Raw genomic sequence first — 20960 nt, forward strand, 5'->3', positions numbered from 1 at the left:
TGTCTGCGCCGGCCGCCTCAGCCGCGCCAGCTGTCACCGCGCCGCCGGTGGGTGTGGTTGTGGCGTTGCCCGCCTCGCTGCGCGGCCTCAGCTCGTCCCGAGGACACCCTGTTCCTGCTCGAGTCGGGCCCCCAGCGGAGCTGAGGACCGTCTGGACACGGCCGTGCCTGGGGTGAAGGTTCACTGCCGGCAGCCAGCGTGACCCAGCTGTCTGATCTCACTCTGGTGAAAACCTGGTGCGCGGACACTGAAATTGAGCGGGAGACGTTTGCACCTTCTCATCACGCGCTCCCAGAGTGGGCGAGCTGGGCGCGTGGGCTGGAGTGAATATCTGATGCCCCGGGACTCGCTAGTGCACTACAAGGCAGGCTTCTCTGGAGACAGAAGGGCTTTTACTTATTGACAGACATTTCATTAATTTTGTATTATTTTTCCTGATTTAAAAAAGGATCTCTACCCACTCCCTTTAAAAATAGTGCAGTACTAGGTGGTGAATATTCCATGAGAGACTCCATACCCATAATCCTAATAGAATATTGGCCAGTGTACGGAACCATTAAATTCTTAGACACTTTTTAGAAATAAGTTCCTTTCAAATAAAAGGTTTCATCTTTTGCAGTCATAATAATAAATGAAATTGCGATTCACTTAGGGAATTTGAGACTGTGCTTTATCTATAATATTTCTTCAGGATACACTTCCTAGAAATGGAGCCCTGTATGTTTTTGGACCTGTGGATATAAAGTGAAATTCACTTTGGCCTGGCAGAATACCTGTGTTTTGTTTTGTTTTCCTAGTCCTGCCGCTGATGAAGTGTGGTGACAATGGCAAAAATTTAGCCTCTCTGGATCGTTATTTTTTATTTGTAGAATGGGGAGGGAAGGAGAGTGTTTCCATGTTCAGGAGGTCCGGAGTATCAGGGACCTTGCCTGCTTTTTTGCTTCTGTGTCATTAACACGAAGCCATGTTATAACTATTTGGAGCATAAAGTTTGTGTGATATGCTAGAGCATAGTTACTTTCTTTAATTTAAAAGTTAAATTTAAAAGTTAAAAGTTTAAACATTTAATAAAAATAGAAATCAGATTAAAAGGAAGCTGTGTTGGGCTGGGCATTTAGTTGAGTGGTTCTGCTGGCTGCCTCACAAGCTCAAGGTCTCAAGTTCGATCGCAGTACCAAAAAAAACAAAAACAAAAAACAAACAAAAAAAACCCAAAAAACAAAAAAGGAGCTGTGTTTTCCTCACTGCATTTTGAAACTGCAGTATATGGTGTTGATTATTAGAGTATTCAGTTTTTCAAGGTAGTATTGATTATGTTTTTGGTTTTTTTTTGTTACCGGGAATGAAACTCAGGTCCTTGTGCTTTAAGGCAGGCAGCAGAACCACTGAGCCAAATCCCCAGCCCAAGGTAGTATTGATTATGAAGGAGATACTTCATTTTGAGAAAATGTGGTAAGCAGTGTCCATTCAAAAAGATGAAATTGCTTTGAGGAAAAGTTTGTGTATCTTGACAGACTCGTGGGACGCACACAGAGTACTGTATATACGTGTATTCTTGGTGTTATTTTTCTGTTCTCTTTTGCTGTTGGAACTCACTCTTTATGTTAGAAAATCCCGGTAATTAATACTTATCCAGTATATACTTATACTTATCCAGTATATATACTTGTCCTATCATTTAGAAGAAGATGGACTCCTTCCATATGGATGTAGAAGGCATGGCTAAGCAGTCTTTTCTCTTGAGCAGTGTTTGATCTGCCACCCTTTAGGTTTCACTAGTTGAAGTGCTAATATTCCATTAAAAAAACTTCTATCTTGGAAAATTTTAATTTAAAAAAGTAAAACAGAAATAGACACAGTCTCACATTCCTATAACCCCATTTACTGAGAAGGCTGAGCCAGGACTATCACAACTTTGAGGCCAGCCTGGGCAACTTAGCAAGATCCTATTTCAAAGGTAAAAGACAATATATAAGAAAGGGCTGGGGATGTAGCTCAGTGGTAGATCACCCTGGGGTCAGTTGATATCTAGTGCCACAAACAAAAACAAAAACTCTGTGACTCATATTTTATATGCCTGCACAACTAGAATCATGTGGACAACAGCATGGTAATGGAGATGCAGAGACTTCCACTTAGATTACAGAGGAAGGCCTGGAATGCCAGACAGTATGTTATAGAGTTGGAGTCCTTTGTAGGAACTCTGGAGAGGGTGATTCATGAAGTTCTGAAAGCCGTGCCAAAGTTTCAGTGGAGACCCCAGGAAGTTGGAGATGCCAGAAATGTAGAACATCTGAGAAAAACTTCAGGCAATGAGCAGAGCAGTCCTAGGAAAGAGGCCGTGGGATCTGCAATTGGCAAAGTCATAGAAGTGAGTCTGGCCAAGCTCGTTGGAACTCACATCATGACACCAGCTGCCCTGGATGCTGGACATGAAGTTGTAAGACCTAATGTTTGCCCTGCTGGGTTTCATTCTTGCTTTGGTTTGATTCCTTTATATCACACTATTTTAGGTCATTCTATTTTGAAATTGCAATGTTTACCCTGGGCCATTGTATCTTAGAGCATATAATCTGCTTGTTAAATTTTACAGAGGTTCACAGCTAAGAGTTTACCTTGAGTCTCAAAGGAGACTTTGAATTTGGACTTTTGAGCAGTGATGGAACTCTTGGGACTAAGGAAGGAATTAGTGCATTTTTAGTTGTAGAAAGGATGATTGCTTCATGTTAGGTGGAATTACAATCTTATGATTGTTATTGTCTTTATTGGAGATTAAGTGTGGTTTAAGGAGATACTCTTGGTTGTCAGGTTGACAAGGGGTGGATTGTGACAGTTAAACTTGATTGTTAACTTGACTGGATTAAGAGATCCTGGGGTATTAATAAAACATACTTCTGGGCATGTTTAGATGGTTCAATGGGGGATAACCTTTAGGACAATATCTGGTCCTGTCCCTCTTTTCTCTGCACTTTTCTGAGCTCTCTGCTTCCCAATGGCCATAAATTGAGCAGCTTTCCCCTGCCATGTAGTATCTGTCTTGGAGCTAGCTAACCATAGACTAAAACCTCTGAAACTGTGAGCCAAAATATGCTATTCCTTTAAATTGTGTGTATGGTATTTTGTCCTAGTAACAGAAAGCTGATTATTGCAGCTTCTGACTGAAGGAACTAGAAAAAGAAGAGCAAATGCAACCCAAAAGAGGGAAGAAAGATGATAAAAGAGTGGAGTGTGATGAAAAAGGAAACAGAGAAACAGAGAAAATCAATGAAATGAAACAAAAAAACTATCTGTGTTTTTTGAGATCAGTAAAATTGACAAATCTCTAAGGTGGGAAGAAAGGGAAAAGATACAAGAGAGGTAAGGTGATTACAAACTATACTTGTTTTAAAAGGTAGTAAATATTACAAACAACTATGCAAATGAATAGTTTAACAGAAATGTTGATTTGTTGTTCAAGAGAGGTAAGGTGATTACAAACTATACTTGTTTTAAAAGGTAGTAAATATTACAAACAACTATGCAAATGAATAGTTTAACAGAAATGTTCAGATTTGTTGGAAGGTGTAACATATTAAAGCTCACCTCAGAAATAGGTAACATTATCCCTATATCAATTAAAGAAATGAATTTTCTGTTAAAAGCCTTCCCCAAAAGGAAATTTTAAGCCCATGTAGCTTTACTAGTGAATTCTACACAATTTGAGGAGAAATCAGTACTGATTTTACAAAAACTCTTTTTAGTAAATTGAAGAGGAGGACATATTCCTTAGTCATCTTGAGGCCAACATTAACTGCATAACTTATCAAGATATTGTTAGAAAAAGAAACTCTAGACCAGTATTCCTCATAACACGTCTAAACATTTTAAACAGAATTTTATCAAATTTCACGTGGATTTCATTTATGCATGGTAATACACATACAACCTACATACCAAGTAGGATTTCTTTCAGTAAGGTATGTGGGCTTAATATTTGAAAAATCAGTTAACATAACATTTTCACCATATTAAACTAAAAACCCCCCAAAAACAAAAATCCTGTGTCATCATCTGATTAGATGCAGAGAAAGCATGAACAAAGTCTAACATTCATTCTTGATTTTTAAGAAGTCCTAGAAAACTAGGATTTAAATTCCTCAGCTGAAAAAGAATATCTATGAAAAATCTGTAGCTAACATTTTACTTAAAGGTAATAGGTTGAATGTTTTCCCCTTGAAATTAACAATAAAGTAAGAATATTTCTTTTTACCACTTCTATTTTGTTGAACTTGTACTACAGATCCTATCTAGCACAATGAGGCCATTAAAAAAAGCATCTAGTTTGGAAAACCATTTTTATTTGCAAATGTGATCATCTATATAGAAAATACTGTGGAATCTACAGAAAAGTTATTAGAACAGGTAAGTGAATTTTAGCAGTTACAGGATACTAGATCAATATGCAGGAACTAATTATATTTCTGTATTCTATCAATGAACAATCAAATTGAATTTTAACCTCATAATTTTTAAAAGTTTGGGCCAGGGATTTAGCTCAGTGATTCTGCCACCTGCCTCGCAATTACAAGGACCTGTGTTTGATCCCTGCTAAAAAAAAAAAAAAAAAAAAAAAAAAAAAAAAAAATTGTGTGTGCTAGAATTGAACCCAGGAACTTGTGCATATGAGACAAGCATTTTACCAATGAGCTATGTTCTCAAACCAGAAATTGAATTTTAAAAGTGGTTAGCATAAGAAAATACTTAGGGATAAATCTGAAAAAAGTGAAAGATTCATACATGACAAATATAAAATATTACTGATAGAAGTTAAAACCTATGTAGATGAACATATTTGCTGCATTCACAGGTTGAAAGACTTGGTTTTATGAAAGTGTTAATTTTTCCCAATTTTGTCTAGATTCAAAGACAATATCAGTTAAAATCTAAGAAGAGTAAAAATTTGTAGAAATTGGCAAGCTGATTCTGAAGTTACTATGGAAATATAAAGAATCTAGAATAGGCCAGCTAACCTTGGGAAAAGAACAGTTTCAGGATTTACACTACTGATTTGGAGATTTATTATAAAGCTACAATAATCAGAATAATCAGTTTCATATTTAACATCAGGGTAGATGAATAGGCTAGTGATACTGAATATAGAGTACATAAATAGTTTCACATGTGGTAAGTTGCTTTTCAAAAAAGTTGAAAGGCAGTTAAGTTAAAAAAGGAGGTTTTGGTAGAACAGTTGGATTTTTATATGCAAAATAATGAGCTTTTTTTTTTTTTCACTATGTAGCTGAGACTGACCTGGAACTCACTACATAACCCAGACTGGTCTTGATCTCACAGCAGTCCTCCTACTTCAGTCTCCCGAGTGCTGAGATTACAGGCATGCGCCACCACGCCCGGTGCATAGTGTGCTAGTATTTTTAATGGCTGTATTCACACTGATCTGTATTTTTCCTTTTCTTTGCTGTCCCTATCTGGCTTTGGTGTCAGGCTAATGCTTGAATTTAGTAATTTGAGTGTCTTTTTTGGGGGGTCAGCCTAGTTAAAGGTTGTGAGTTTGTTGATATTTTTAAAGAACCAACTCTATTTTCTCTGTTTTCCTATTTTTAAAACTTATATCTGTCCTAATCTTACTACTTAATATCTTGCTTTTTTGAGGAGGGGATGGTTTATTCTTTTTATTAGTGTCTTATGATGGAAGTTTAGATTATTGATTCGAAGTATTTTCCATTTTTCACATAGGCTTTTAAAACTATGTATTTCTCTCCAAGCATGGCATTACTATCATCTAAATTTTTTGTTTTATGTTTTCATTTTCATTAATCTTAAAGTATTTTTTGTTTCCCTTGTGTTTTCTTCTTTGATCTGTTGGTCATTTAGAAGTGGGTTAGTTTCCACATATTTGCAAATTTCCTAAATGTTCTTTTTTTTTCATTAAGTGTATTGGTACATTTAAAGCAAATAATACAGTTATATTTATCACTGGGATCTTGTACCTTTACATGATATATCTTGATTCTCATTTTTTCCCCATACCGCTGCCCTCCCTTCACCCACTTTACCCTTCCCTATTTACAAAGACTTTGTTTCCATTTTTTCATCTTTTCACATTTTTCTTCACCCTTATTTCTTTTCCCCTCCCCTTCCTACTTCTCCTTTAGCCGTTTTCTTCCTATTTCACACTCCCAATTATACCATTTGAACCTTATTTATACTTTTAGTTTTTCACACCAGAGAAATTAAGAATATAGCCTCAATGTGCATCCATTTAGCTATAAATGCTTCTAGTTTCTCATTCTTTATGGCTGAGTAGTATGCCATTTTATAGAAAAACCACATCTTTATCCAGTTTCCAGTTGATGAGAATTGGGCTGTTTCCAAGTTTTAGCTATATGAACTGTGACACTAGAAACATGGGTGAACATATATCACTGTGGTACGATTCTTTTAATTCTTTTGGAAAGGTAGCCAGCAGAGGGATAGCTGGGTCAAATGGAACCTCTAATCCTAGTTCTTTGAGGTATCTTCATATTGATTTCCACAGTGGTTGTACCACTTTGCACTCTTACCAGCAATGGAGAAGGGTTCTGATTAAAAAATGGGCATCCAAAATGAACAGACATTTCTCAAAAGAAAGTAGCAAATAAATATATGAAAAAATGTTCAACATCACTGGTCATTCAAGAAATGCAGATGAAAACAACACTGAGACTCCACCTTACCCCACAAAGAATAGCTGTTATCAAGAAATCAATAACATAGTGGCGGGACTGTGGGGACAAAGGAACCCAAATGTTCTTTTAATTAATTTGTAATTTCACCTCTTTGCATTACCTTTAGAGATAATAATTTGTATGGTTTCAGTCCTTTTAAATTTACTGAGCCTTGTCTTTTGACCTAACATGTAATCTAACCTGGAGAACATTCCATGTGCACTTGAGAAGAATGTGTACCCTTCATTGTTGGATGGAGACCTCTATAGATGACTGTATAGTCAAGTTAGTTCATTGTGTTTTTCAAGCCTCTTATCTCCTTTTCTCAACTGCCTAGTTCTATCCATGGAATAATGAGTAGTTTTGGTTTCATGTCTTTTTGAGCTTTTTGAACAAACAGTATGTTTTTATTTGTTTTATGTTTGTTTGTTGCTTATGCTATTACAAAATATCCTCTTTTATCTCGTCTTGTTTAAGTCTTTATTTAAAAAAATTTATAGCAGTTTTTAATCTTTCCATTTTTTCCCCATTGGAATTTGTGAGAATTTTTAAAATAAATTTTATCCCATTCCCCCCTCCAGCCTCCTCCCCTCCCTATGTCCAAAGCTTTGTTTTCATTCTTCCCCTTTATTTAACGTTTTTCTTGTCCCTTCCTTTCTTTCTCCTTCTTCCCTTGTTCCCCTTCCCATTTGAACACTTTCTTCCCATTTCCTGACATCCATTATGCATCTCCGTCCTTATGTTCACTTGCAGTTTCTCACACCAGAGAAACAATGCAGTGTTTGCACATGTGAGTCTGATTTATTTCACTTGAGTATGGTCTAAGGTCCATCCATTCAGCTTTAAATGTCTGAAGCTCATCCTTTATGGCAGAGTAGAGTTCCATTATATATTTAAAAAAAACATATTTATCCACTCGTCAATTGATGGGCATTTGGACCGTTTCCTTGATTTAGGTATTATAAACTACGCTCTTATAAACATGGGTGCTCTAGCCTTGTTTTAAAGTCTGTTCTGTCTGGTATTAGTATAACTGCTCCAACTTATCTTTGTTCTTTGTACATTGTTTTCTAGCCTTTTTCTGCTCCTTTTTGTTTTTGAGTATAAGGTGTGTCTCCTATAGATAGTATATCACTGGCTCTTGTCTTTTGTTTGTTTGAAAACCTATGTTTTCTTTTTTGTTGTTGTTGTTGCTTTTTAATACTGGGGAATGAACCTTGCATGTGCTGGGCAGGGACTCTATCACTGAGCTATATCTCCAATCTTTTTAAAATTTTTATTTTAAGACAGGGTCTCTTGAGCTGCCTAGTCTGGCCTCAAACTTTTGATCCTTCTGTCTCAGCCTCCTGAGTTGTTGAGATGGTGGGTATGTGCCACATTTTGATTGGATTAATTCATTCATATTCAGTCTTATTATTTATAAAGTTGGATTTACATTTGCTTTTTTCTTTTTTGATGCTACTGGGAATTGAACCAGGGCCCTTGTTTGAGACAGAGTCTTGCTAAATTGTTCTGGTGGGGCTCAAACTTGTGATCCTTCTGCTTCAGCTTCCCAGAGTGCTGGTTTATAGATGTGTGCCACTGTCCTGACTCTGTTTTTATTTTGTATGTATCTAATTTTCCCCCTTTGTTTCTTTTTCTTTTACCATTTTTTTGCATTATTTGAATTATTCTAGTATAATACTTAATTATTTTAATGATTTTTTTTCATTTAAAAACATTATATCTTGGGGCTGGAGATTTAGCTCAGTGGTTCCATCGCCTGCTTCACAAGCACAAGGACCCAAGTTCAATCTCCAATACCAAAAAAAACAAAAAACAAAACATATCTTAGTGGTTGCTCTCAAGATTTACTTCAAATTTGTTTGAATTAAATTTAAGTGAGATAGAATCATTACTCCTATATACAAGTAAGTGATCAAAATATACAGTAAATGTTTAAATTAAAAATATTTTATTACAGTAAAAGATAAATTGCCATTAATCCCCCTCAAAATGCTCTTACTAGCCTCACATACCTCATCATTCTTGCATTCTGAAGCTGTTCTGAAAGTTCTCGTGTGTTTTTACAAGGTGTGATAAAGAATTTGATCATTGCTGCTATTACATGCCCTCCAACAGAAGTGCAAGCTTGTAAAAAACAACAATGCATAAGATTCTAATAAGATTACTGACATTTAGAAATTTGAAGAAAGGAGCTAAAGGTGTAGGGAAGGTGTGATGCGTAGGGGAAGAACAAAAAGGGAAAAGAAAAAAATGTGAGAGAATGAAAAGATGAAAATAAAGTGTTTGTAGATGGGGAGGGGAGGAAGGGGTGAAGGGAGGGCAGAGGTAAGGGGAAAAAATGAGAATCAAGACTTGCCATGTAGAGGTACATGATCCCAACAATGAATGTAACTGTACTGTATCCCTAAAATGTACCAATAAACTCAATACAGTTAAAAAAAAAATACTTTACAGTACGTCACCAGATCTGGCACTATGTGAACTCTTACTCTTCCCCAAAATAAAGATAACTCTTGAAAATTAAATATTTCAAATTGATTCAGATCATCAAGGAAGCCATGACAGTGCAACTGAAGACGTGAAAGAGGACTTCCAGAATTGCTTCAGAAGTGGCAAGAATGATGAGTGTGTTTGAAGCCAGGGGGAGTAATTTGAGGGAGATTAATGACAATGCATCTTTTATTGTAATAAATTTTTTTGTGTGTGTGGGTATGGGGGATTGAACTCTGGACCTTGTACTTGTGAAGCAGGTGCCATAACCATTGATCTAAATCCCCAGCCCTTATTGTCATAAATTTTTAAAAAATTGATAATTTACTATATTTTTCAGTCATACCAACTGGCTCTATTCCTTCTTTCCCCTTTTTGTGTTGCTATTGTTAAACATCTTAACATCTGCATTATTATAAATCTGAAAGTATATTGTTATGATAGCTACTTTATATAGCTTTTAGCCTTGTCTTTTTTTTTGGTATTGGGGATTGAATTCTGGACCTGTGCTTGTGAGGCAGGCAGTGGAACCACTGAGCTAAATCTCCGGCAAACTTTTTGTCTTTTAAGAAGCTAAGAATGGAAAGGAGAGCAAGTATATGTCTATAGAGTTTGTACATTAATCTTATTTATTATTTATCATTTTCTTCATTTGTTGTTGGGTATTTTATTGTCATCTTGTTTTATTTATTTATTCATTCATATGTACATACATACATATTAAAATTTGCTATGTATCCCAGGCTGGTCTTAGATTTGTTTTGTAGCTCAGGAGAGCCTCAAACTTGTGATTCTCTTGCTTCACCCTCCTGAGTGCTGAGATTACAGTTGTATACCACCACACCCAGATGTCTTTTGTCAATCTTATCAGTGTTCCTTTGTGGGTGATGAATAGTTTTTTCTCTTGCTTTAAGGATTTCTCTTTTCCTCCTTGCCTTTTTACCTAAATATCCTGCTTATGTAACTCAGAGTTTATTGATTTATTTGTTTGTCTTGTTTTTTTGAGACAGGGTCTTGCTTTGTAGTTGAGGCTGGCTCTTACTGAACTGTTTAGCCCAGGCTGGCTTTGAACTCATGGCGATCCTCCACAGTGCTAAGATTACAGGTGTGGGCTACCACACCTGGCTTTTATTGATCTTAGATGTGTAGATTAATGTCTTTCATCAAATTTAGGAAAAATTTAATAATTATTTGAATAGCTTTTCTGCTTCTTTTTCTTCTCTGCTTTGGTGTTCCCATCACATGAATGTTGATGTGCTTAATGATTCCATATTTCTCTTGAGGCTTTGTTCATTTTCTCTCTTTTTTTCTTTACTTTGGATTGCATATATCAGAGGTTTTTTTGTTTTGTTTTGTTTTTTAAGTTTGCAGATTCTTTGTTGACATTTTCCATTTATGTTTTTATTTATTTTTGGTACTGGGGATTGAACTCGAGCCCTTGTGCTTGTGAGGCAGGCAGCAAAATTTCCATTTATTTATGAGACCCTCTAATGAATTTTTCATTTCTGTTACTTATGTTACAACACCAGCCTTCCAGTTGATTTAAAAAAAATATATAGTTTCTACCTCTTTATTAATACTCTTTGCTTGATAACACATTTTAATTATACCTTCGTACCTTCATTTGCTTTTTTTTTTTGGTGCTAGGAATCGAACTTCATTTGCTTTTTAAAACATTGTTCTTTTTGGTTCTTTGAATATGGTTATGATGCTGCTTTAATGACTGTTAAATCCATCTGGCCCCTTTTACAGGCAGATTCTGTTTCTTTTTCCGTAGATGGATTACAATATTCTGTCTCTATGCTTGTTCCCTAATTTTTCATTGTTGAAAAATGAAAGGTTTAGATATATATTGTAGCCACTCTTGCTACTGCACTATTGTTTGTGTGGTTGTGTTTAAGGACTTGTTTGGACTATTCTAGTCAAGTGTATTTTCCTGACAGTGGGAAACCTCTAGGTACAATCTTAGCATGTGCATTGTCACCCAAATGGTGATGGTGAATCTATGGCATGTGCCACTCTGGCTGTTTGTAACTTTGAAAGCTCTAAAAGATTCACTATCACTGCCCTAGAATGACAGTGGTTTTAGCACTTTGTCTCTTTTTCCTGACCTCTCTGTTATCTGCCTCCACTGGTATTACACTCAGCTGTTCGACTCTGATAATTGCTAGTCAGTTGGTCGCTGTTTTCAGAAATGTTGGGGGACATAAATTGTGTAAGAGTCTGATACAGTTAAATTTGGCTCCTTTTGCAGTAGTACTTTTCTTCTTACACAGCTGACATATAGAGGGACTATTTCAGATGAAACCTGTTGAGAGTCAGGAAAACAGGGTAGGTTAGTGAAGACCAATACATCAGTGGGTTCAGACGAAGTCTAGCCTTAATTTAAACCCAAGGGTTCTAGAGCTTGAATGACACAATTGTCTCCCCTGAGGTCAGGCTTTTATCTTCACTATCACAGTCTCACATTGGTTACAGGTTGCTACGTGCATATTGGATTGAGGTGGGGCATAATCTTCCAGGTGTCACTGTATGGTGTGCTTCCTACTTGTAGGTCTGGAGACAAGGTATAGGTCTGAGTTCTTTGTAGCTGGGAGATGAGTGCACTATCAGTAACAGGCATCTAACATATACCTCACCAACTAGAATACCTCTAACTGTTGTGCTTAATAAATGTCAAAGGAATAAATGATGTAACTTTTCAATTTATCTCTCTATTTTGTGTTCTTGGCTTAATGATTTTCCTACTTAATGCTCCTTGATATAGGAGGTAGGGTGTGGCAGAGCTGTCTGCAAACAAAAGTGGTACCTGTCAGTTGCAAGATCCTAGGACTGTGCCAAATAATTCCCAGGACCTCATATGTAGAACTTCTCCTGGGTTCCCATGAGATGTGGACTGCATATAAGGACGCAGACACCATGTGTAGCCTGCTATCGTGACTCTTCACAGTAGCCCACGTTGTGTCTGCTAGATACAAGGTATACTTTTATTTTTGCTCTTTTCTCTCTTATTGGCCTAAGTTGACTCTACAGAGCCAGTTTTTCCCTTACCCTTTCACTCCTCATTTTTCAGATAAACCTTTTGCACTATTTTGGCTTGCCTGGTCCAGTTATTTGTTTCTTTCTTTTTTTGTTTTTTTGTTTTTTTTTTTTTTGAGACGGGGTCTTGCTGTGTGGCCAGGGCTGGCCTTGAACTCACTGTGATCCTCCTGTCTCAGCCTCCCAGTGCTGGAATTGTAAATGTGGGCTAACATACCCATCAAGAAGACATTTCTAAAGGCATTACTCAGCATCCTCATCTTGACAATCTTGTTTTAAACTTTAAAAAAATTATGATACATACATATAATTTAAAATTATATATCATAAATTTATACCTGTATCATAAAATTTAATAATTTCTGAATATAAAGTTGTATGCCATTAAGTTCATTCACATTGTTCTGCAATCACCACATCTGTCTCCAGTACTTAATCTTCCCAGATAGAAACTTTACTTCACTAGATATGAACGTCCTGTTTTCCCTTCTCACCAACTCTTGTCAACCATCATTCTATTTTTGATCTCTAATACTATATATACCTCATGTAAGAATGGTCATATATTTGTCCTTTTGTGACTTATTTCACTCAGCATAATGTTCTTAAAATTCATCCATGTTATGCACCTTTGTTCCTTATAAAGGCTGAATAATATTCTACTGTATGTATATAGTACATTTTGTTTAAGCATTACTCATCAGTGGACATTGGTAATGCTTCCATCTTTTAGCTATTGTGAATAATGCTTCTGTGAGCATGGGTGTATACATACCTGTTTGAGTTCAGTGGTAGTTTTTTGGCCAATCTCAGGTTTGTTCTGACCACAGAAAAGTTCTATTTCACATTTTCTTTCCCCAGGTGTCTTTCTTAATCTACTAGGTCACTCTTACAGTTTAGTTTGTTGTATATTTGATCATGGTGATTTGGTCTTTTAACTACTGTTGGATTCTGTGTGCTAGTATGCTTTTCTATTTCTTGTGTAATGAGTTCTTTTTTTTCTATTTTTTTTATTGGTACGTTTTAGATATACATAATGATAACATTCATCATAGGGGATTTGTACCTGGACATGATGTATCTTGCTTTTTCTTTTTTCCCATCCCCCTTCCTTACCTTTCACCCCTCTTATTTTCAGTCTCCTCCTCATTTATAAAAACTTTGTTTCCATTTTTTCCTTCTATTCTTTTTGTCCTTTTTTTCCTTTCCCTTTCCCCTCTCCCTTGTTCCCCTTCTCATTTGAACATTATCGTCCTATTTCCCAGTACCGTGTTATACATTTTAGTCCTTAATTCCACTTTTGGTTTCTGTTTGAACGTGTGTGTCCAATTCATTTCGCTTATGAGTATGGTCACAAGGTACATCCATTTAGCTGGAAATGTCTCAAGCTTATTCTTTAGTTTTTTGAGGAATCTCCACACTGATTTCCACAGTGGTTGCACCAGTCTACACTCTCACCAAGGTTCCTTTTCCCCCATGGCCCCTCCAGCATTTGTTACTGGTTGATTTCTTTTTTGTTTATTTGTTTGTTTGTTTTTTTTGAGACAAGGTCTCACTATATAGTTGAGACAGACCTGGAACTCATTTTGTAGCCCATGCTGGTCTCGAACTCACAGTGATCCTCCTGTCTCAGCCTCCTGAGTGCTGGGATTACAGGCATGAGCCACCATGCCCGGCACTGGTTGATTTCTTGATAGCAGCCATTCTTTTTGGAGTCAGATGGAATCTCAGCGTTGTTTTATTTTGCATCTCTTGAATGACCAGTGATGTTGAACCCTTTTTCATATATTTATTTGCCATTTCTAATTCTTCACCTGAGAGGTATCTTTATTTCAGATGCCCATTTTTGTATTGGGTCTTTAAGTTTTGGGGGAGCTTCTGATTTTTTAATATATTCTAGATATTACTCCTTTGTCAGAAGAACAGCTGGCAAACTTTTCCCCCCAAAAAATGTGGGTTGTCTCTTCACTCTGTTGGTTTCTTTTGCACAAGCTTTTTAATGAGATGAGGTCCCAGTTGTTGATTCTTTGTGATATTTCCTGTGTGATCAGGGTTTTGTTCATAAGGTCTTTGCCTTCACCTCTGTCTTCAAAAGTTCTGTTCTGTTTTCCAGTAGATTCAGTGTTTGTGTTTTAATATTTAGATCTTTCATCCTTTTCAGTTTTAGTTTAGTTCATGGTGAAAGATGTAGGTCTAGTTTTAACCTTTGGCAAGTGGAAAGCCAGTTAATAATTTTCTGAGGATGTTAGAAGAGCAAATGGCCACTCACAGAATCAGATGTGGAAGAATGCTGAGGGTCTGTCTTCACATAGGAAATCTGAAGGATCCAGTCGAAGGTCTGGAGCTCACTGCAGTGTCCCCTGTGAGTTCGTATCAGGAGGGTGATTATCTGTGATGTAAGGCTGAAAAGTCTGCACCAGAAGCTCTAGTATGCTTTTAAAGACTTTATTTGTTATTCTCAAATAAAATTGGTCAGTATTTTTGTTCCCCAGCACACTCTTTTTCCTGATCTTTGAATCAAATGTTATGTTCACTTCATTAAACAAAATTAGAAGTTTCCTTTCTCTTTCTGTGCTTTGCATAATAGGATGAGCACTGATAGTATTTGATTTTTAAGGGTTTCTTAGACTTACCTCTCTGAAAAATCAGCTATCTTTGATGCTTTAGGTGGAGATGTCTTCTAACTCCTTTCTCTGTTTTTTCGGTGATAATATTTTCTCTTTTAGATTTTCTGTCTCTAGGTGGTCAAAGAGTTGCATTCTTTTGAAATATATCCATTTTTTAAAGTTTCTGAAGACATTTGGATAGAGTAGTGCAGTGTAATAGTAAAATTATATATTTTTTCTTTTAGATAAACAATACAGTTACATTCATAATTGGGATCTTGTACCTTTACGTGACATATTTTGGTTCTTATTTTTTCCCATTCCCCTAGCCTCCCTTCCCCTCTCCACCCCTCCCATTTACAAAGACATTGTTTCCATTTTTTTCCTTTTCTCTTTATTTTTTCTCTTCCCTTTTTACCTTTCTTCTACCCTTCTCATTTGCCCAATAGCTTTAGACCTTTTCTTCCTATTACAAAATATAAATTCTACATTTTGACCGTTATTTACACTTTTAGTTTATCACACCAGAGAAACTATATGGTATTTCATGTGTGACCTATTAATTTCACTCGAGTATGTCCTCAATGTGCATCCACTTAGCTAGAAATGTCTCTAGTGTCTCATTCTTTATGGCTGAGTAGTACGCCATGTTATAAAAGAACCACATCTTGGGCTGTTTCCAAGTTTTAGCTATTATAAACTGTGCTGCTATAAATATCACTGTGGTATGATTCTTTTAATTCTTTTGGAAAGGGAATAGCTGGGTCAAATGGGACTTCCAATCCTAGTTTTTAAGGTATGTCCATATTGACTTCCACAGTGGTTGCATCTGCACTCCCACCAACAATAAAGAAGGATTCCTTTCTCCTCACACCCTTGCCAGCATCTGTTATTGGTTGATTTCTTGATAGCAGCCATTCTTTCTGGGGTCAGGTGGAATCTCAGTTTTGTTTTCATCTGCATCTCTCTAATGACCAGTGATGTTGAACATTTTTCCATGTATTTATTTGCTGCTTTTAGTTGTTTGAGAAATGTCTGTTCATTTCAGATGCCCATTTTTAAATTGAATTTTTATATTTGGGGGGCTTGATTTTTTTTGAGTTCTTTTTATATTCTAGATAGTAGAGTTGTCTGAGGAACAGCTGGTAAAAATTTTTTCCACATTGTAGGTTGTCTCTTAGCTCTCTTGGTGGTTTCTTTTGCAGTGCAGAAGCATTGTAAAAAGGTGAGATCCCAGTTGTTGATTCTTTGTGCTAGTTCCCTTGCTACTGAGGATTTGTTCATAAAGTCTTTTCCTATGCCAGTATCTTCAAGTGTTCTACCTAGCTTATCTTTCAACAAATTTAGTGTTTCTGTTTTCATATTTAGATGTTTAATCCACTTGGATTTTAATTTAGTGCATGGTAAAAGATAGAAGTCTAGTTTTAATTGTTGGCAAGTTGAAATCCAGTTTTTCCAACACCATTTATTAAAGAGGCTCTTTCATCCAGTGAGAATGGTTGGTTCCTTTGTCAAAGATGAGGTAGCTGAGTATGTCTGGAGTTGTTTCTGCATCTTCCAATCTCTTTCACTGATCCTTGGGTCTGTTTTTCTTTGTCAGTACCAGGCTGTTTTTAACACAGTGGCTTTGCAGTATGGTTTCAAGTTGGGGATTGTGATACCCCCTGCCATGTCTCTGTTGCCTAGAATTGCTTTTGCTATTCTATGTCTCTTCTGGTTTCAAATTAATTTTTGGATTCTTTTCTCTAGTTCTGTGAAATATACTGTTGGGATTTCAATGGGGATTGCATTGAATCTGTGTAGCAGTTTTGGAAGTATGGCTATTTTCACTATATTGGTTCTTCCTACCAAGGAACAGGGATATTTTTTCATTTTCTTATAACCTCTTTGTCTCTTTTCAGAGTGCTGTAATTCTCAATGTAGAGGTCTTTTGCTTCCTTTGTTAGATTGATTCCTAGATATTTCACTTTTTGGATGTTATTGTGAAAGGGATTATTTCCCTAATTTCTCTCTCAGCCTGTTATTTGTGTACAAGAAGACTATTGATTTTTGAGTGTATACCTTGTATCCAGCTACTCTACTGAATCTGTCAATTAAGTGTAGAAGTCTTAGAGTTTTTTGTGTCTTCTATGTAGAGTATCATATCATCAACAATAATGACAGTTTAACTTCTTCCTTTCCTATCTTTATTGCTTTAATTTCTTTCTCTTGTCTAATTGCTGTGGCTAATGTTTCCAAAATTTTGTTGAACAGGAATGGTGATAGTGGACATCCTTGTCTTGTTCCCAATTTTAGTGTGACAGTTTTCAGTTTTTGGCCATTTAATATGATGTTGGCTGTTGGTTTTTCATAGATAGCCTTTATGAAGTTGATATAAATACCATATATTCCAATTTTCTGCAGGGTTTTTATCATGAATAGGTGTTGAATTTTGTTAAATGCTTTTTCTGCATCTATGGAGATGATCAATATGGTTTTTGTCCTTGACTGTTGATATTACATGTAATATTAAATGTAATGTTAGTATTACATTTATTGATTTACGTATGTTGAACCATCCTTGCATCCCTGGGAAAAATCCAACTTGGTCAAAGTGTGTGATCTTCTTGATGACCCTCTATATTCTGTTGTGAGTATCTTACTGAGGATTTTTGCGTCTACGTTCATTAGGGAGATTGGCCTATAGTTCTGTTTTTTGGTTGGGTCTTTCCCTGATTTTGGAATCAAAGTAACACTTGCGTCCAGGAATGAATTTGAAAGTATTGCTTCCCTTTCCATTTCATTGAAAAATTTAAAGAGCATTGGTAGTAATACTTCTCTCAATGTCTTGTAGAATTCAGCAGTGAAGCCATCAGGACCTGGGCTTTTCTTTGTTGGTAAATTTTTAATTACATTTTCAATTTTACTGACCATAATTGGGGTGTTTAGAATTTTCATATCTTCATTTAACTTTGATAATTCATATGTATCTGGAAATCTGTCCATTTCTTCTGTGGCTTCCATTTTATTAGAGTACAATTTCTTGAAGTAGGTGTTGATGATCCTCTGGATTTCTGCTGGATCTGTTGTGACTTCACCTTTTTCATTCCTAATTGCATGGATTTGAACCTTTTCTCCCTCCCCCCCTTTTTTTCACAAGGTTGGCTAAGGGTTTATCAATTTTATTTATTCTTTCAAAAAACCAACTCTGATTTTTTTTTTTGTATCGTTCTATTCATCTCCATTGCAGTGATTTCTGCTCTGATCTTTATAATTTCCTCCCTTGTACAAGGTGTGGGTTTTTTTTGCTCTTCTTTGTCCAGAAGCTTAAGATTCATCATTAGGTTGTTTATTTGAGCTCACTCTGTTTTCCTAGTGTGGGCATTCACTGCTGTGAATTTTCCCCATAGAACTGCTTTCATTGTGTCCCATAGATATATATTCTGATTTTGTGCAGTGGAATACTTTGTAGATGTCTATTAAATCCATTTATTCGAAAGGTTGGTCAGTTCTAGTATTTCATTGTTGATTTTTTGTCTAGATGATCTATTTGTGACAGTGGGGTATTTAGGTCCCCCACTACAATTGTCTTAGTGCTCATTTGATTTTTCATGTCTGTTAATATTTCTTCTGTATAGTTGGGGCATTAGTATTTGGTGCATATATATTTGTGATTGTCATCTCTTCCTCTTGGATTGTTCCTGTTACAAGGATGTAGTGGCCTTCTTTGTCTCTTTTAAGTAGTTTTGGTTTGAATTTACTTTGTCTGCAAATACGATAGCTATCACTGCTTTTTTCTGGGCTCCTGTCATATGGAAAACTGTTTTCCATCCTTTCACTTTCAGTCTATGAGTCTCTTTTTTGAACTAGGTGTGTTTCTTCTCTTCCTCTTGGATTGTTCCTGTTACAAGGATGTAGTGGCCTTCTTTGTCTCTTTTAAGTAGTTTTGGTTTGAATTTACTTTGTCTGCAAATAATATAGCTATCACTGCTTTTTTCTGGGCTCCTGTCATATGGAAAACTGTTTTCCATCCTTTCACTTTCAGTCTATGAGTCTCTTTTTTGAACTAGGTGTGTTTCTTGTGTACAACATATTGTTGGATTTTGCTTTTTTTTTTTTTTATTTATTATTACTTTTTTTTTGGTACCTGGGATTGAACTCGGGTCCTTGTGCTTGCAAGACAGGTCACTGAACCACTGAGCTAAATCCCTGGCCGGATTTTGCTTTTTGATGGTGAATTGAGGCCATTGACATTGATGGTTATAAGTGATATGTATTGACTTATCCTTGTTATTATTATGTCCTATTGTTGGCTCTTTTTAATTTTTTCCACCCCTTCTTTTAATTTCTTGCCTTGCCTAATTGATTTGTTCTGCTGGGCCTCATGGAGTTGTGACCTTCATTGTCTTTTTCTAGGACATTATAATTGTTTGGAGTGCTGGTTTAATATTCATGAAGTTTCTCAGCTGTTCTTTTTCATGGAAGTATCCTATTTCCCCATCAGTTTTGAAAGATAGTTTTGTAGGATACATCAGTTTAGGTTGGAGGTTGTTTTCTTTTAGGGCTTGAAATACCTCACTCCAGGCTCTCCTTGACCTGAGGGTTTGTGTTGAAAAGTCTGCTGTGATTCTGATGGGCTTTCCTTTGCATGTGACTTGTTTCTTTAACTGCTTGTAGTATTTTGTTCTTCTGTTGGATTTCTGGAATCTTGATTATTATATGTCTATGTGTAGGTTTTTTAAATTTATTTTGGCTAGTTGGAATCTTATATGCCTCATTTATCTGTATGTCAAATTCTTCCCCACTGTTTGGGAAGTTTTCTAACATTAATTCTGTGAACAGTTTTTTTAAGTTATTTGTACTTTCTCCTGCTACTTCATGGATTCCTATCAGTCTTACATTATTCTTCTTTGCATCATCTAGGAGTTGTTGGATTGATTTCTCACAATCCCTTACAATTTACAAGAGATCCTTCTTTTCATGGTCACTGATCTCTATCCTATCTTCTATTTCTGATATCCTGTCTTCGTATTGGCTCAGTCTGTTACATAAACTTTCAGTAGAGTTTTTAATCTCCTAGATAGCTGTTTGAATCTGTTTCATGGATTCCATTTCTTTCCTATATTAGTCATTCTTGGTTTCCATTTCTTTCCTATGCTGGGCATTCATGACTTCTATCATGGTCCTGAGCTCATCTATTTTTTTTTGTCTGTTTCTGTTCTAGAGTCTCTAATTATGTCTTTGATTGTGCTCACCATCTCTGTAGTTATCTGGGAAATTATTTCGGTTTTGAATTTTTCCAGAGCCTGATTGATCTGTTTTATTACTTCCTGTTCTAAGATTTCAGGGTGTGCAGGTGGTTGATTATTAGACTTTTCCACCTCATTTCCCCCAGAATTTACCCTTTGTAAGCTGGCAGTCTGTGTTTGTGCTTGAGCCTTGTTAGAATGTCTTCCCATTTCTATTTTGTTGTTAGTTCTGTCCTTGGTTTGATACCTGGACTAATACTTTGATATTCCTTTTATAGCTGGTCTTTAAGTTTTGAGTCTCTGATGACTCTGAGGCAGTTCCTTTTTCATAATACCAGGAAGAACAACTGATTAGATCAATCACAACATCTTAGCCCAAGTGATACAATCAGCAACACAAAAGCCTCAGTCACAGCTTAGAAAATGACAGTTTTTGGTAGTTATTAATCTATCACCTTTAACTGCGTGAATTAAATCAAAATTGAAGCTAGAGCTCAGGAGAATGGCCTTTATGACCCCCTTCTGTTTCTGCGGTGTGAATCCAGGTACTTGGTGGGGGGTGGGAATTTGTTGGGGGTGGGTGGGCTGTAGGGAGGCTTTAGGAGCTGCTTGGGCTCAGCTTCCTGTGGGTCTGCTGCTGAGGTCATGAGGCTGGCCTGTGAGCTGTAGGGCAGCTCCAGGCACTTCCTCTTATTACCTTTGAGACAGGGTCTTCTAAGTAGTTCAGGCTGGCCTTGAACTCACTATGTAGCCTAGGTTGTTCTTGAACTTGTGGTGATTTTTCTGCCCCAGCCTGCAAGTGCTGGGATTTTAGGCATGCGCCACCATGCTCAGCGCTCTTTTTGATGATTATATCCCTCTTATCAGTTCTAACTTTGGATATTTGC

At 36.4% G+C, this 20960-nt stretch overlaps 1 protein-coding gene across 3 annotated transcripts in view; it reads left to right on the forward strand.

Moving 5' to 3' along the window:
- Positions 1-20960, forward strand: part of Exoc6 (exocyst complex component 6) — a 213524-nt gene that overhangs the window by 14306 nt on the left and 178258 nt on the right. The window contains exons 2-3 of one of the 3 annotated variants that reach the window (XM_010632093.3): positions 3129-3357; positions 4280-4401. The exons of the other annotated variants lie outside the window; for them this stretch is intronic. The gene's annotated coding sequence lies outside the window, so the exon portion shown is untranslated. The remainder of the gene's footprint in view (positions 1-3128; positions 3358-4279; positions 4402-20960) is intronic. 3 annotated transcript variants of the gene reach the window in all.

The sequence above is a fragment of the Fukomys damarensis genome, unplaced genomic scaffold, assembly GCF_012274545.1.
Source record: "Fukomys damarensis isolate Sample0158 unplaced genomic scaffold, DMR_v1.0_HiC HiC_scaffold_20, whole genome shotgun sequence".
Taxonomy (NCBI): Eukaryota; Metazoa; Chordata; class Mammalia; order Rodentia; family Bathyergidae; genus Fukomys; species Fukomys damarensis.